This window comes from Ranitomeya imitator, chromosome 3, assembly GCF_032444005.1.
Source record: "Ranitomeya imitator isolate aRanImi1 chromosome 3, aRanImi1.pri, whole genome shotgun sequence".
In the NCBI taxonomy this organism is placed as follows: domain Eukaryota; kingdom Metazoa; phylum Chordata; class Amphibia; order Anura; family Dendrobatidae; genus Ranitomeya; species Ranitomeya imitator.
This window is the reverse complement of record NC_091284.1, coordinates 830,357,612-830,374,027: the sequence shown is the minus strand read 5'-3', so window position 1 is coordinate 830,374,027 and position 16,416 is coordinate 830,357,612. Positions and strand designations below refer to the sequence as shown.

Below are 16,416 nucleotides of genomic sequence, written 5' to 3'. Positions count from 1 at the left end.
TGATGGATATTTGGGAGAGATGATACAATGATGGATATTTGGTGGGAGATGATACAATGATGGATATTTGGTGGGAGATGATACAATGATGGATATTTGGTGGAGATGATACAATGATGGATATTTGGTGAGAGATGATACAATGATGGATATTTGGTGAGAGATGATACAATGATGGATATTGGTGAGAGATGATACAATGATGGATATTTGGGAGAGATGATACAATGATGGATATTGGTGGGAGATGATACAATGATGGATATTGGTGGGAGATGATACAATGATGGATATTTGGTGGGAGATGATACAATGATGGATATTTGGTGGAGATGATACAATGATGGATATTTGGGAGAGATGATACAATGATGGATATTTGGGAGAGATGATACAATGATGGATATTTGGGAGAGATGATACAATGATGGATATTTGGGAGAGATGATACAATGATGGATATTTGGGAGAGATGATACAATGATGGATATTTGGGAGAGATGATACAATGATGGATATTTGGTGAGAGATGATACAATGATGGATATTTAGTGGGAGATGATACAATGATGGATATTTGGTGGGAGATGATACAATGATGGATATTTGGGAGAGATGATACAATGATGGATATTTGGTGGGAGATGATACAATGATGGATATTTGGTGGGAGATGATACAATTATGGATATTTGGTTAGAGATGATACAATGATGGATATTTGGTGGGAGATGATACAATGATGGATATTTAGTGGGAGATGATACAATGATGGATATTTGGTGGGAGATGATACAATGATGGATATTTGGGAGAGATGATACAATGATGGATATTTGGTGGGAGATGATACAATGATGGATATTTGGTGGGAGATGATACAATTATGGATATTTGGTTAGAGATGATACAATGATGGATATTTGGTGGGAGATGATACAATGATGGATATTTAGTGGGAGATGATACAATGATGGATATTTGGTGGGAGATGATACAATGATGGATTTTGGTGGGAGATGATACAATGATGGATATTTGGGAGAGATGATACAATGATGGATATTTGGTGGGAGATGATACAATGATGGATATTTGGTGGGAGATGATACAATGATGGATATTTGGTGGAGATGATACAATGATGGATATTTGGTGAGAGATGATACAATGATGGATATTGGTGAGAGATGATACAATGATGGGTATTTGGGAGAGATGATACAATGATGGATATTTGGTGGAGATGATACAATGATGGATATTTGGTGGAGATGATACAATGATGGATATTTGGTGAGAGATGATACAATGATGGATATTGGTGGGAGATGATACAATGATGGATATTGGTGGGAGATGATACAATGATGGATATTTGGTGGGAGATGATACAATGATGGACATTTGGTGGAGATGATACAATGATGGATATTTGGGAGAGATGATACAATGATGGATACGTTTGGAGCAGGATATGTTAGGATGTTGTACAGTGTTGTTTCTCCACCTGCTGGCTCCCCGTGAATATGACTCTATGGGAATCGCTGCAGGCGCAGAGTATTTGGCGTTCCCTTTCTTTCCCTTCTTTATGTTTCTAGCTGCATTTCTTATGAATAGAATGCAATGTATTTCCTTTTCCTTTGCAGGTGGGGGCTCCGCTCCTCCAATGTGGGGGTGTGACAGCTTCATGGGATATTGCCGTCTGGCCTGTTTTGCTCGCGAGTCTTCTGTTGGGCAAAAAGAATGTGCAGAGGGGTTTCTGTAAGTATCAAACTGTGACAAAAGCCCACCTACAAATAATAACACCACAGTATCAGCCACAGGAACCCTATCAGTGTGACCACAGTGCCCCCATAAGAGTGATATGGAGGGTCCCCATCATAATGGTAGCCACTGTGCCCCAATAACAGTGACATCCAGGCTACGCCTATTAGTGTTAGCCAGGGGCGTAATGATCATGGATGTAGAGGTCGCCACCAGGCCAGCATCAGCGTGTATGTGACTGGGCAGGCATGGCAGTGATGACATACGCTCCTGTCCTTTGTTTGCTGAAGTCCGCTGCTGCATTCAGAACAGTACACTGTGCAGCGGGGGACCAGAGGGAAGATGAGTAAAATCCTTTATTTTTATGCATTTTTATGTTTAAGAACAGCGGCAGAATAGGCGACATATATACCAGGATGGGGGATATATACCAAGATGGAGAACATATATACCAGGATGGAGAACATGTATACAAGGATGGGGGACATATATACCAGGATGAGGATATATATACCAGGATGGGGATATATATACCAGGATGGGAGACATATATACCAGAATGGGGATATATATACCAGGATGGGGGACATATATACCAGGATGGGGATATATGTACCAGGATGGGGATATATATACCAGGATGGAGGATATATATACCAGGATGGGGACATATATACCAGGATGGGGGATATATATACCAGGATGGGGGATATATATACCAGGATGGGGGATATATATACCAGGATGGGGGATATATATACCAGGATGGGGGATATATATACCAGGATGGGAGACATATATACCAGGATGGGAGACATATATACCAGGATGGGGGACATGTATACCAGGATGGGGATATATATACCAGGATGGGGGACATATATACCAGGATGGGGACATATATACCAGGATGGAGGATATATATACCAGGATGGAGGATATATATACCAGGATGGGGACATATATACCAGGATGGGGGATATATATACCAGGATGGGGGATATATATACCAGGATGGGGGATATATATACCAGGATGGGGGATATATATACCAGGATGGGGGATATATACAGTGGGGCAAAAAAGTATTTAGTCAGTCAGCAATAGTGCAAGTTCCACCACTTAAAAAGATGAGAGGCGTCTGTAATTTACATCATAGGTAGACCTCAACTATGGGAGACAAACTGAGAAAAAAAAATCCAGAAAATCACATTGTCTGTTTTTTTAACATTTTATTTGCATATTATGGTGGAAAATAAGTATTTGGTCAGAAACAAACAATCAAGATTTCTGGCTCTCACAGACCTGTAACTTCTTCTTTAAGAGTCTCCTCTTTCCTCCACTCATTGCCTGTAGTAATGGCACCTGTTTAAACTTGCTATCAGTATAAAAAGACACCTGTGCACACCCTCAAACAGTCTGACTCCAAACTCCACTATGGTGAAGACCAAAGAGCTGTCAAAGGACACCAGAAACAAAATTGTAGCCCTGCACCAGGCTGGGAAGACTGAATCTGCAATAGCCAACCAGCTTGGAGTGAAGAAATCAACAGTGGGAGCAATAATTAGAAAATGGAAGACATACAAGACCACTGATAATCTCCCTCGATCTGGGGCTCCACGCAAAATCCCACCCCGTGGGGTCAGAATGATCACAAGAACGGTGAGCAAAAATCCCAGAACCACGCGGGGGGACCTAGTGAATGAACTGCAGAGAGCTGGGACCAATGTAACAAGGCCTACCATAAGTAACACACTACGCCACCATGGACTCAGATCCTGCAGTGCCAGACGTGTCCCACTGCTTAAGCCACTACATGTCCGGGCCCGTCTGAAGTTTGCTAGAGAGCATTTGGATGATCCAGAGGAGTTTTGGGAGAATGTCCTATGGTCTGATGAAACCAAACTGGAACTGTTTGGTAGAAACACAACTTGTCGTGTTTGGAGGAAAAAGAATACTGAGTTGCATCCATCATACACCATACCTACTGTAAAGCATGGTGGTGGAAGCATCATGCTTTGGGACTGTTTCTCTGCAGAGGGGCCAGGACGACTGATCCAGGTACATGAAAGAATGAATGGGGCCATGTATCGTGAGATTTTGAGTGCAAACCTCCTTCCATCAGCAAGGGCATTGAAGATGAAACGTGGCTGGGTCTTTCAACATGACAATGATCCAAAGCACACCGCCAGGGCAACGAAGGAGTGGCTTCGTAAGAAGCATTTCAAGGTCCTGGAGTGGCCTAGCCAGTCTCCAGATCTCAACCCTATAGAAAACCTTTGGAGGGAGTTGAAAGTCCGTGTTGCCAAGCGAAAAGCCAAAAACATCACTGCTCTAGAGGAGATCTGCATGGAGGAATGGGCCAACATACCAACAACAGTGTGTGGCAACCTTGTGAAGACTTACAGAAAACGTTTGACCTCTGTCATTGCCAACAAAGGATATATTACAAAGTATTGAGATGAAATTTTGTTTCTGACCAAATACTTATTTTCCCCAATAATATGCAAATAAAATGTTAAAAAAACAGACAATGTGATTTTCTGGATTTTTTTTTCTCAGTTTGTCTCCCATAGTTGAGGTCTAACTATGATGTAAATTACAGACGCCTCTCATCTTTTTAAGTGGTGGAACTTGCACTATTGCTGACTGACTAAATACTTTTTTGCCCCACTGTATACCAGGATGGGGGATATATATACCAGGATGGGGGATATATATACCAGGATGGGGGATATATATACCAGGATGGGAGACATGTATACCAGGATGGGGGACATGTATACCAGGATGGGGACATATATACCAGGTATATACACACAAACCACACAGAAGAATGTCTTCACTTACAATCAGCAGCTGGAATATCCAGGGTCTCAACGCCTCAACCTTTGGATCTAAAACAAAGGACCCTGATTTTATACAAAGTATGAAAAATATAGACATTCAGATCCTCCTGGAAACATGGACCAGAGCCGAAAACGAATCCCTGGTGCCTATTGGATACAAGGAATTCTTGGTCCATGCCCAGAAAAATAAAAACATCAAACAGGGCCGGGGCTCAGGAGGAGTAGCGATCTGGTATAAAGAGGAGCTCCATCAGTACATCAAACCGGTGAAGAAAGGAGGCAGCCACATATGGATCAGAATCAGCAGCTCCACCCTCACCTGTCAGTCTGATGTCCACCTCTGTGCCACCTATATACCACCGCCAGAGTCCCCCTACTTCAATCCAGACTGCTTCGAGATCTTACAAAGAGAAGCCGCCCATTATCAGGCCCTGGGCAAAGTTCTCATCTTTGGAGACCTCAATGCAAGAACAGGGAGAGAGAGAGACTTCCTGACCACGGATGGAAACATCTACATACTTGGAGCAGAGAACGACGGCCAAGACCCTGTACACACTGAGAGAAACAGCTATGACAGTTCAGTCAACAAAAGTGGCAGAAAGCTCCTGAACGTATGTAAAAGTTTAGGACTTCATATCCTTAATGGACGAAGCAAGGGTGACTCCTTCGGAAGGTATACACTAAACTCCCATGTAGGGAGGAGCGTAGTTGATTACGCCATTACAGACCTGAACCTGGCAGATGTCAGCGCCTTCATAGTCACCCCACAAACGCACCTGTCAGACCACAGCCAACTTCTTCTGTACATGAAATCTACAGAGAAACCATCCACTCAGAAGCCACAGCAGAGCGGCCTCTTCACCCGGCCTCCATCCTACAAATGGTCCAAAATGTCGGCACTAAGATATAAAGAAGCTTCCAGCAGACCTGAAATACAGCGGATGCTCCACCACTTCTACAACCTTGAGTACATGCCAAACCCAGAGGGAGTGAACCAAGCAGCAAAGGACCTCAACAATATATTCTACGCAATGGCCAGACTGTCCGACCTTAAAAAAGTCGACTACAAGAGACCAAAAGAAACACAGGTCAATGGCTGGTTTGACAGAGAATGTAAAGCTGTACGGAAGACCCTGAGAACAGCCTCCAACAAGAAACACAGAGACCCCAACCACCTGGGTCTGAGGGAAGCCTATGACTCCATACAAAAGCAGTACAAAACCATCCTCAGGAGGAAGAAGCAGAGTTACATCTCTACCAAGCTCAATCAACTCCAAGACGCCCTCCAAGACAACTCCTTCTGGGAACTATGGAACCACATGGGCACCAAAGACAAGAAAAACAACAACCATATCCAAAATGGCAACCTCTGGCTCCAATACTTTAGAGACCTCTATAAAGACATTCCAAAGGAAGGACTAAGCCAAGAACAGGAAAACATAATGGCGAAACTAAAAGCAATGGAGGAAAAAATCAAAAACTTCCAAAACCCGGTGGATGCACCTATAACACTACAGGAAGTAACCGAGAGACTCTCCTCCATAAGATGTAGAAAAGCCGGTGGCCTAGATGGAATCCTACCAGAAATGCTGAAGTACAGCCCACCAGAAATACAGGCTGCAATGGTTAAACTCTTCAATATTGTACTGAGTGCCGGCTACTTCCCTCGTACCTGGAACCAAGGCCTCATCACACCCATCCACAAGAGTGGGGACAGGTATGACCCAGCCAACTACAGAGGCATATGCGTCAGCAGCAACCTGGGAAAACTGTTCAACAGTATCCTGAACAAGAGGATCCTCACCTTCCTCACCGAGCACAACGTCCTCAGCAAGAGCCAAGCAGGGTTCATGCCGAACCACCGCACCACTGACCACATCTATACTCTGCACAGCCTCATTCAGAGACACGTCTACAATACAAAGAATGGGAAGATATACGCCTGCTTTGTGGACTTTAAAAAGGCCTTTGATTCAGTGTGGCACCCGGGCTTATTCCTGAAACTGCTGGAGAGTGGAATAGGAGGAAAGACCTACGATGTCATCAAAAGCTCCTACACCGAGAACAGCTGCAGCGTGAGTGTGAGCGGCAAAAGAACGGCTTTTTTCCAGCAGAGCCGCGGAGTAAGACAAGGCTGCAGCCTAAGCCCAACGCTCTTCAACATCTACATCAATGAGCTGGCTACCGCCCTAGAATCCTCCTCAGCACCAGGTCTCACCCTCCACGACGCTCAGGTGAAATTCCTGCTGTATGCAGATGACCTGCTGCTGCTGTCACCAACCGAGAAAGGCCTCCAGGACAACCTGAAAATCCTAGAGAAATTCAGCTCCACCTGGGCTCTACCGGTCAACCTAAAGAAAACCAACACCATGGTGTTCCAGAGGAGAAAGAGAAGATCAGACCAACACCCATCATTTATCCTCAACAACTGCGACCTCACAGGAACGGACAAATATACCTACCTGGGCCTAGAGATTCACCGGTCAGGGAACTTCAAACAAGCCATAGAGACCCTGAAAGACAAGGCCTGCAAAACTTTCTATGCCATCCGAAGGACACTCTACCATCTGAAGCCACCAGTGAGGGTCTGGCTAAAAATCTTCGACTCCATCATCGCCCCAATCCTCCTGTATGGCAGCGAAGTCTGGGGTCCTCTCACCTACCCAGACTGGTCAAAGTGGGACTCCAGTCCAACAGAAATATTCCACCTGGAATTCTGCAAGCACCTTCTCCAGTTCCATCGGAGCACCTCCAACAGTGCTTGTCGGGCCGAGCTGGGCAGATTCCCTCTACACCTAACAGTTCTAAAGAGGGCGCTGTCATTCCGGGCTCACCTGCATAGGAGCAATCAAAGCTCCCATCACCATAAAGCCCTAATACATGAAGGTGAAACAGAAAAACCAGAACCCCCGGAACAGCCCAGCCAAACCCAACCAGAGCAGAACACCAATCACAACAACCTGACAAAAGCCGGAATCAGGAAGATGGCAGATGAAGGCCAGGAGAGGTATGTCAGTGACTGGAAGAATGATATCATCAGCTCACAGAAACTGACCATGTACCGGAGCCTACAGAGAGACTACAGACTGGCCCCATATCTGGAGAAACTCCCGGACCCCAGAGACCGCCAGATCCTGAGCCGATATAGACTCAGCGCCCACAGTCTGGCCATCGAATGTGGCCGACACAGGCAGAGCTACAAGCCCAGGGAGGAAAGACTGTGCCAACACTGTGATCAGGAGGCCATAGAGGACGAAACCCACTTCCTGCTACACTGCTCCAAATACTCAGCAGTCAGGGACACTCACTTCAGGAGACTCTCACATCTCTTCCCAGACTTCATCACCATGAAGGAGAAAGAGAAAACATATATCCTGCTGGGAGAAGAAGAGAGAGCAGTGGAGATAGCAGCGCGGTATGTGAGCGAATGTCATAGACTGCGAGAAAGAGAACTATGATGCCATGGACTATAGCCCCCCACAATGGATCTGCCCCATCCAGCTCCCCTATGCCATGGACTATAGCCCCCAACCTGGATCTGCCCCCATCCACCTCCCCTATGCCATGGACTATAGCCCCCACAATGGATCTGCCCCATCCACCTCCCCTATGCCATGGACTATAGCCCCCAACCTGGATCTGCCCCATCCACCTCCCCTATGCCATGGACTATAGCCCCCAACCTGGATCTGCCCCATCCACCTCCCCCACAGCTCCTACCCAACATCCCCACAGTCCCTATCCCTATTGCCTCTATACACTTGCTTTGGCAAAACTGATGTGTATTTGGTCCTGCCAATAAAGCTTCTTTGAATCTTGAATCTATACCAGGATGGGGGGTATATATATACCAGGATGGGGGATATATATATATACCAGGATATATATACCAGGATGGGGGATATATATACCAGGATGGGGGATATATATACCAGGATGGGGATATATATATACCAGGATGGGGGATATATATACCAGGATGGGGGATATATATACCAGGATGGGGGATATATATACCAGGATGGGGGATATATATACCAGGATGGGGATATATATACCAGGATGGGGGATATATACCAGGATGGGGATATATATACCAGGATGGGGGATATATATACCAGGATGGGGGATATATATACCAGGATGGGGGATATATATACCAGGATGGGGGATATATATACCAGGATGGGGGATATATATACCAGGATGGGGGATATATATACCAGGATGGGGATATATATACCAGGATGGGGGATATATATACCAGGATGGGGATATTCTAAAAAGCAAGGGCACAAAAAGAGGATTCAGAGATCCTCCAAAAATTTGAAAAAACAGCAAAACACGGCAGACATGCTTACCTGCCTAGGCCTCTAAACAAAAGCACTATCAGGATGCAGTGGACCCATGTGGTTAAGATGGAGACTACACAGGTGCAGCATAACCGATGACGCAGCCACTCTCAACCTACCAAACTAATGGAAGGGGTGGCTGCTTGGCACATTGCTACACATAAAAGACTTGTATGTGGCGCTGTTCACACAATGGAGATGCACAGCATCCAGGCAAGCCTAATAGTGACACCATCTTAACCACATGGGTCCACTGCATCCTGATAGTACATTTGTTTAGAGGCCTAGGCAGGTAAGCATGTCTGCCGTGTTTTGCTGTTTTTTCAGGATGCGGACATATATACCAGGATGGGGGACATATATACCAGGATGGTGACATATATACCAGGATGGGGGATATATATACCAGGATGGTGACATATATACCAGGATGGGGGATATATATACCAGGATGGTGGACATATATACCAGGATGGGAGACATATATACCAGGATGGTGACATATATACCAGGATAAGGACATATATACCAGGATGGGAGACATATATACCAGGATGGGGGACATATATACCAGGATGGGAGACATACAGTGGGGCAAAAAAGTATTTAGTCAGTCAGCAATAGTGCAAGTTCCACCACTTAAAAAGATGAGAGGCGTCTGTAATTTACATCATAGGTAGACCTCAACTATGGGAGACAAACTGAGAAAAAAAAATCCAGAAAATCACATTGTCTGTTTTTTTAACATCTTATTTGCATATTATGATGGAAAATAAGTATTTGGTCAGAAACAAACAATCAAGATTTCTGGCTCTCACAGACCTGTAACTTCTTCTTTAAGAGTCTCCTCTTTCCTCCACTCATTACCTGTAGTAATGGCACCTGTTTAAACTTGTTATCCGTATAAAAAGACACCTGTGCACACCCTCAAACAGTCTGACTCCAAACTCCACTATCGTGAAGACCAAAGAGCTGTCAAAGGACACCAGAAACAAAATTGTAGCCCTGCACCAGGCTGGGAAGACTGAATCTGCAATAGCCAACCAGCTTGGAGTGAAGAAATCAACAGTGGGAGCAATAATTAGAAAATGGCAGACATACAAGACCACTGATAATCTCCCTCCATCTGGGGCTCCACGCAAAATCCCACCCCGTGGGGTCAGAATGATCACAAGAACGGTGAGCAAAAATCCCAGAACCACGCGGGGGGACCTAGTGAATGAACTGCAGAGAGCTGGGACCAATGTAACAAGGCCTACCATAAGTAACACACTACGCCACCATGGACTCAGATCCTGCAGTGCCAGACGTGTCCCACTGCTTAAGCCAGTACATGTCCGGGCCCGTCTGAAGTTTGCTAGAGAGCATTTGGATGATCCAGAGGAGTTTTGGGAGAATGTCCTATGGTCTGATGAAACCAAACTGGAACTGTTTGGTAGAAACACAACTTGTCGTGTTTGGAGGAAAAAGAATACTGAGTTGCATCCATCAAACACCATACCTACTGTAAAGCATGGTGGTGGAAACATCATGCTTTGGGGCTGTTTCTCTGCAAAGGGGCCAGGACGACTGATCCGGGTACATGAAAGAATGAATGGGGCCATGTATCGTGAGATTTTGAGTGCAAACCTCCTTCCATCAGCAAGGGCATTGAAGATGAAACGTGGCTGGGTCTTTCAACATGACAATGATCCAAAGCACACCGCCAGGGCAACGAAGGAGTGGCTTCGTAAGAAGCATTTCAAGGTCCTGGAGTGGCCTAGCCAGTCTCCAGATCTCAACCCTATAGAAAACCTTTGGAGGGAGTTGAAAGTCCGTGTTGCCAAGCGAAAAGCCAAAAACATCACTGCTCTAGAGGAGATCTGCATGGAGGAATGGGCCAACATACCAACAACAGTGTGTGGCAACCTTGTGAAGACTTACAGAAAACATTTGACCTCTGTTATTGCCAACAAAGGATATATTACAAAGTATTGAGATGAAATTTTGTTTCTGACCAAATACTTATTTTCCACCATAATATGCAAATAAAATGTTAAAAAAACAGACAATGTGATTTTCTGGATTTTTTTTTCTCAGTTTGTCTCCCATAGTTGAGGTCTACCTATGATGTAAATTACAGACGCCTCTCATCTTTTTAAGTGGTGGAACTTGCACTATTGCTGACTGACTAAATACTTTTTTGCCCCACTGTATATACCAGGATGGGGGCATATATACCAGGATGGGGGATATATATACCAGGATGGGGGACATATATACCAGGATGGGGGACATATATACCAGGATGGGGGACATATATACCAGGATGGTGACATATATACCAGGATGGGGGATATATATACCAGGATGGGGGACATATATACCAGGATGGGGGACATATATACCAGGATGGGGACATATATACCAGGATGGGGGATATATATACCAGGATGGGGGACATATATACCAGGATGGGGGACATATATACCAGGATGGGGGACATATATACCAGGATGGGGACATATATACCAGGATGGGGGACATATATAGCAGGATGGGGACATATATACCAGGATGGGGGATATATATAGCAGGATGGGGGACATATATACCAGGATGGGGGACATATATAGCAGGATGGGGGACATATATACCAGGATGGGGGACATATATACCAGGATGGGGGACATATATACCAGGATGGGAGACATATATACCAGGATGGGAGACATATATACCAGGATGGGGGACATATATAGCAGGATGGGAGGCATATATACCAGGATGGGGGACATATATACCAGGATGGGGGACATATATACCAGGATGGGGGAAATATATACCAGGATGGGAGACATATATACCAGGATGGGGGAGATATATACCAGGATGGGGGAGATATATACCAGGATGGGAAATATATACCAGGATGGAGACATATATACCAGGATGGGGGACATATATACCAGGATGGGGGACATATATAGCAGGATGGGAGGCATATATACCAGGATGGAGACATATATACCAGGATGGGGGATATATATACCAGGATGGGAGACATATATATACCAGGATGGGAGACATATATACCATGATGAGGGATATATATACCAGGATGGAGGACATATATATCAGGATGGGGGGTTTATATACTGTATACCAGGATGAGGGATATATATATATATATATATATATATATATATATATATATAAATATATATATATATATATATATATATATACCAGCACAAGGGATATAGGTATATACCAAGATCGGGCCCAGGATGGGGGACATATCATAGAATCCTAGAATATTAGACTTGGAAGGGACCTCCAGGGTCCTCGTTTACAACCCCCTGCTCTATGCAGGATACACTAACCTATCTCAGCAGAGGTGTATCTAGGTTTTCTGGCACCCGGGGCAAGAATTCATTTTGGCGCCCCCCCTTCCCAATCACATATGCTGTTTGCACACCTAGTCAGATAACGACGAGCTCCTCTCCCTAATGCTCTCAATCTTCAGTGAAAAACTGGGAAAAGCAGAAGAGAAGCTCGTTGCCACAGGACCACAAGTATGAAAGTCGCATATGAGTGAAGTGTCCATGTGACGACTACTGGAACCTGCAGAGCTGAATCCTGACAGTGAGGATATTTTATAACTAAAGGCGACATCCAGGTTTGAGATGAAAGTCGGCAGTCACTATAGGTGGCTGCAGGCTTGTGAATTTTCACAGCACATGCACTGCACACTTTTACGATTCTCCCTTGCACAAGCATGTGATTTGTATACTTCTGACCACATTCCGACTAGACGTGGCCGGCCTCGCTTAATTCATTTTCATTAAGTAAGGCCATGCATGTCTAGTCGGCACATGACCGCATGTATGCAGATCACCGGCATGTGAGAATCCTGACAGCGTGCAGTGTTCACTGTGAGAATTCACATAGAATGACTGCAGACTCATCACAAACCTGGACTACCAATTTTATGCACTTAATATAAATACAAATATAAGATTTAGTACCACAGAAAACATTTACATCCAGGTACCTGATAGATGACGTCGTCTCTGGAGTCATTTTCTTTCTTTTCTTCTTCATCATCTTGTCCAGACTCCATGAGTTTTCTCATCCACAGCCGTCTCTGCAGACTTCCATCTTCTCCGGTCTTGTGCAGCACATACCCACACAATGTCCTTAAAGACAGCAGTGTCATCATAATGCTCCCAAACAAAAAAATATCTGCCCTACGCTGAGCCCCTGAATAAATAATTGGCCCTCACTATATTCTGTGCACAAAATATGACCCCACACTGTCCCTCTTATGGTACATGCCCCACACACTGACCTCTCCTTTCAATACTGGCCCCCTCATCACACTGTTCTCTCAGACTGAGTACCCCCTATAGAGCCCAGAGCGTAAACTGTGCCCCCTCACCACACTCCCCTTCCTTGGTATACGATCCCCTCCTGGCTGTGACCTTACACTGTTCCCCCATGCTACACCCACACTGCTCACTCTTTATTCTGTGCACACTCACTTTTCTCCCCCACATACTGTATCCTCACACTATTCCCCTTAATATTCTCCTCACACATTTACCCTCTCACTCTCCATACTGTCTCCTCACGCAACACACTTCCCTCTGACTCCCCATTCTGAGTCTGCACCCATCCCATCATCCTCTGTCCCCAATCTGTGTCCGCATACATTTTCGCCTCGCTCCTCATACTGTGACTGCACCCATCCTGCCATACTTTTTCCTCATACATGCCCCCAACTCATCCCATGGCCCTCAAATTGTGTCTTCAAATTTCTCCCGCTCCCCATAATTGTGTTGCACTCTGTACCTGTCCCTTCCTTACTTCTCAAACTTGAGTCCTCAAATCATCCCTCCATTATAGAAAATGTCCCACAACACACACAGCCGATTACAAATGATCACTGGGAGCCAGCGCGCTGCAGTTTCTTTGACAGCTGGCTCAGAGAACTGCTGACTCCCAGTCAAGAGGGTGGCAAAATGCAGCTGCCGGGATGAACACTTCAGACCGCTGCATTAGGTGTCCTGACTGCACCTCCAAGCCAGCTATGCCCTGGGCCAATGCCCCTGCTGCCCTGCTAGATACAACCCCGATCTCAGACAGATGTCTGTCCAGCCTCTCTTTGAAGACTTCCATTGGAGGAGAACTCACCACCTCTTGTGGCCGCCTGTTCCACTCATTGATCACTGTCACAATTCACACCGTGCTGACACCACTATGTCACAGATAGGGGTGACCTTTGGCCAGCACACGGCTATCACATGTTTAGGGGGCTTATCTTAGTTATCCCTCCACTGCTACAATGTGATGAAAACACAAACAAGGCTATTGACGTATCAATTTACCGTAGGGGCTTATTTTAGTTATCCCACTGCTGCTACAATATCACGAACTGCAGGGATTTATGTATATCCCGCTTTCCAGTTCCGCTTTGGAACCTGCAGCTCTCCAGCGCTCCGCTTACCCTCAGGTCAGTCAGGGAACTACACCTGGGATAATTAGTCGCCGGATGGGCCGCTTCACTGTGGACTGGCTAGCAGGCACACTGCGGCTAGGGAATTATAAATGCACAGACCGCAACCAGGCAATAGCTTATAAAACCCCCTTCCATCACTGACAGCTGTACCCACCTAGCCCAGAACACACTTCGCTGCCACCAGCTCAGATTTCTCACAGAGAGGGGTTCAGAGCAAACCCAAATTAGTAGCATAATTATCTTCAGGCACGTGAAAAATTTGCATAGAACATGAAGAATACGAATTAGTAGTTTTATAGTTTACTGCAAAAGAGTAGGCAGTGTTTATAAAAGGTATATAAAGATGTTACAATATGAGACAAAGTATGTACAGCAATTATAAAAAAACATGGATTAAAGAAAGATAAAACTCACATTTGCTTAGATCATTTCAGCTAACCATGCTGGTAGGCGGATCCAGACATCACAGTGCATGACCAACGGTCTTCATGGATTAAGGTCCCAGGCAAGAATGAAGGCTGGGTTAAGTGCAGTAAGGGGTACTTCACACTAAGCGAGGTCGCTAGCGAGATCGCTGCTGAGTCACAAGTTTTGTGACACAACAGCGACCTCAGTAGCGATCTCGCTATGTTTGACATGTAGCAGCAACCAGGCCCCTGCTGTGAGATCGCTGGTCGTGTCGGAATGGCCTGGACCTTTTTTTGATCGTTGAGGTCCTGCTGGGTAGCACACATCGCTGTGTTTGACACCTTACCAACGACCTCGTTGACGACTCAGACACCGACACATAGGCGTGCATTTGCGTTGCCTTTTCTGTACCCCTCCGCTCCGATTGGTGGTCGCTACTGCGTTCTGATTGGCGGTCATGCCTTCAACAGAAGGCGACATAGTAGCGCTTCCATCCTTTGTTCCTGACCGCGTGGTGGTTTGCAGATCGTTGTAGAGTTCTCCGGCCTGCGACTCCTCTTCGATTTATCTATTCTTCAACGGTTCTTCTGACACCTTTTGTGCACGGTAGGTATCGTTTGGGGTCTCAAATACGTTCCCACCGAAGGGCTACTGTGTCGCCTCATAAGGCAAGGCCGCCACCAATCAGAACGCAGAGAACCAACCACAACTTTAACCCGGACAGCCAAGAAAGTGTACCCACACAGAGAATTACTTAAAAATAAGCCTTTATTTATGGTGGCAATTGGCACAATATTAAAAATAATTCATAGTACGCGAATATTACAGGACAATAAAAAGTGTATTAAGAAAAAATAGGATATAAATAGGTGACCTCTGGAAAAATTATTAATGGATATATATATATTTAATGTGGTGACAGCCAAAAAATAGTTGATATAGAAAAAATCGGATAAAAATAAATATAAAAAAATATATAAAAACATATAAAGTGCACTACAATATGAAAACACACGTAAAAAATCAATTCATTATTATTGCAAATAAGTGCAAAAAAATACACAAAATATATGTGTGCTACCGCAAGGAATTAATAGCAACAAAGTGCAAAAAGTGCTGAGTAAATCCAATGTAGAGGTACCTACAGGGCACAATATGTACCACAATCAGGTAAATGAGCGACACCACTGAGCGATAACGGGACTCAGTGACCCCTGGAATAAGGTATATTGTGGAGCTACATTGCCTCTTGTGAGCTTGTTGATTGCGTTATTTGCACATTGCACATTGCACTTCAGTGGTGTCTCATTTACCTGATTGTGGTAATTCTCTGTGTGGGTACACTTTCTTGGCTGTCCGGGTTAAAGTTGTGGTTGGTTCTCTACCTCTAGTGTTTAGTCACTATTTTCTGCACAATGCACCATTAGGGTTCTATTAATATTTATTTGTACTGTATATATATTTATATATTTTATTGGATATTCTTGGTGCATTGTGTTGTATAAACAATCAGAACGCAGTAGCGACCACCAATCGG

General features: G+C 44.8%; 1 long non-coding RNA gene across 1 annotated transcript in view; it reads left to right on the top strand.

Moving 5' to 3' along the window:
• Positions 1-16,416, top strand: part of LOC138672379 (uncharacterized) — a 42,219-nt gene that overhangs the window by 9,547 nt on the left and 16,256 nt on the right. Inside the window, exon 2 of the long non-coding RNA XR_011319731.1 lies at positions 1,650-1,764. This is a non-coding gene — a long non-coding RNA (uncharacterized lncRNA). The remainder of the gene's footprint in view (positions 1-1,649; positions 1,765-16,416) is intronic.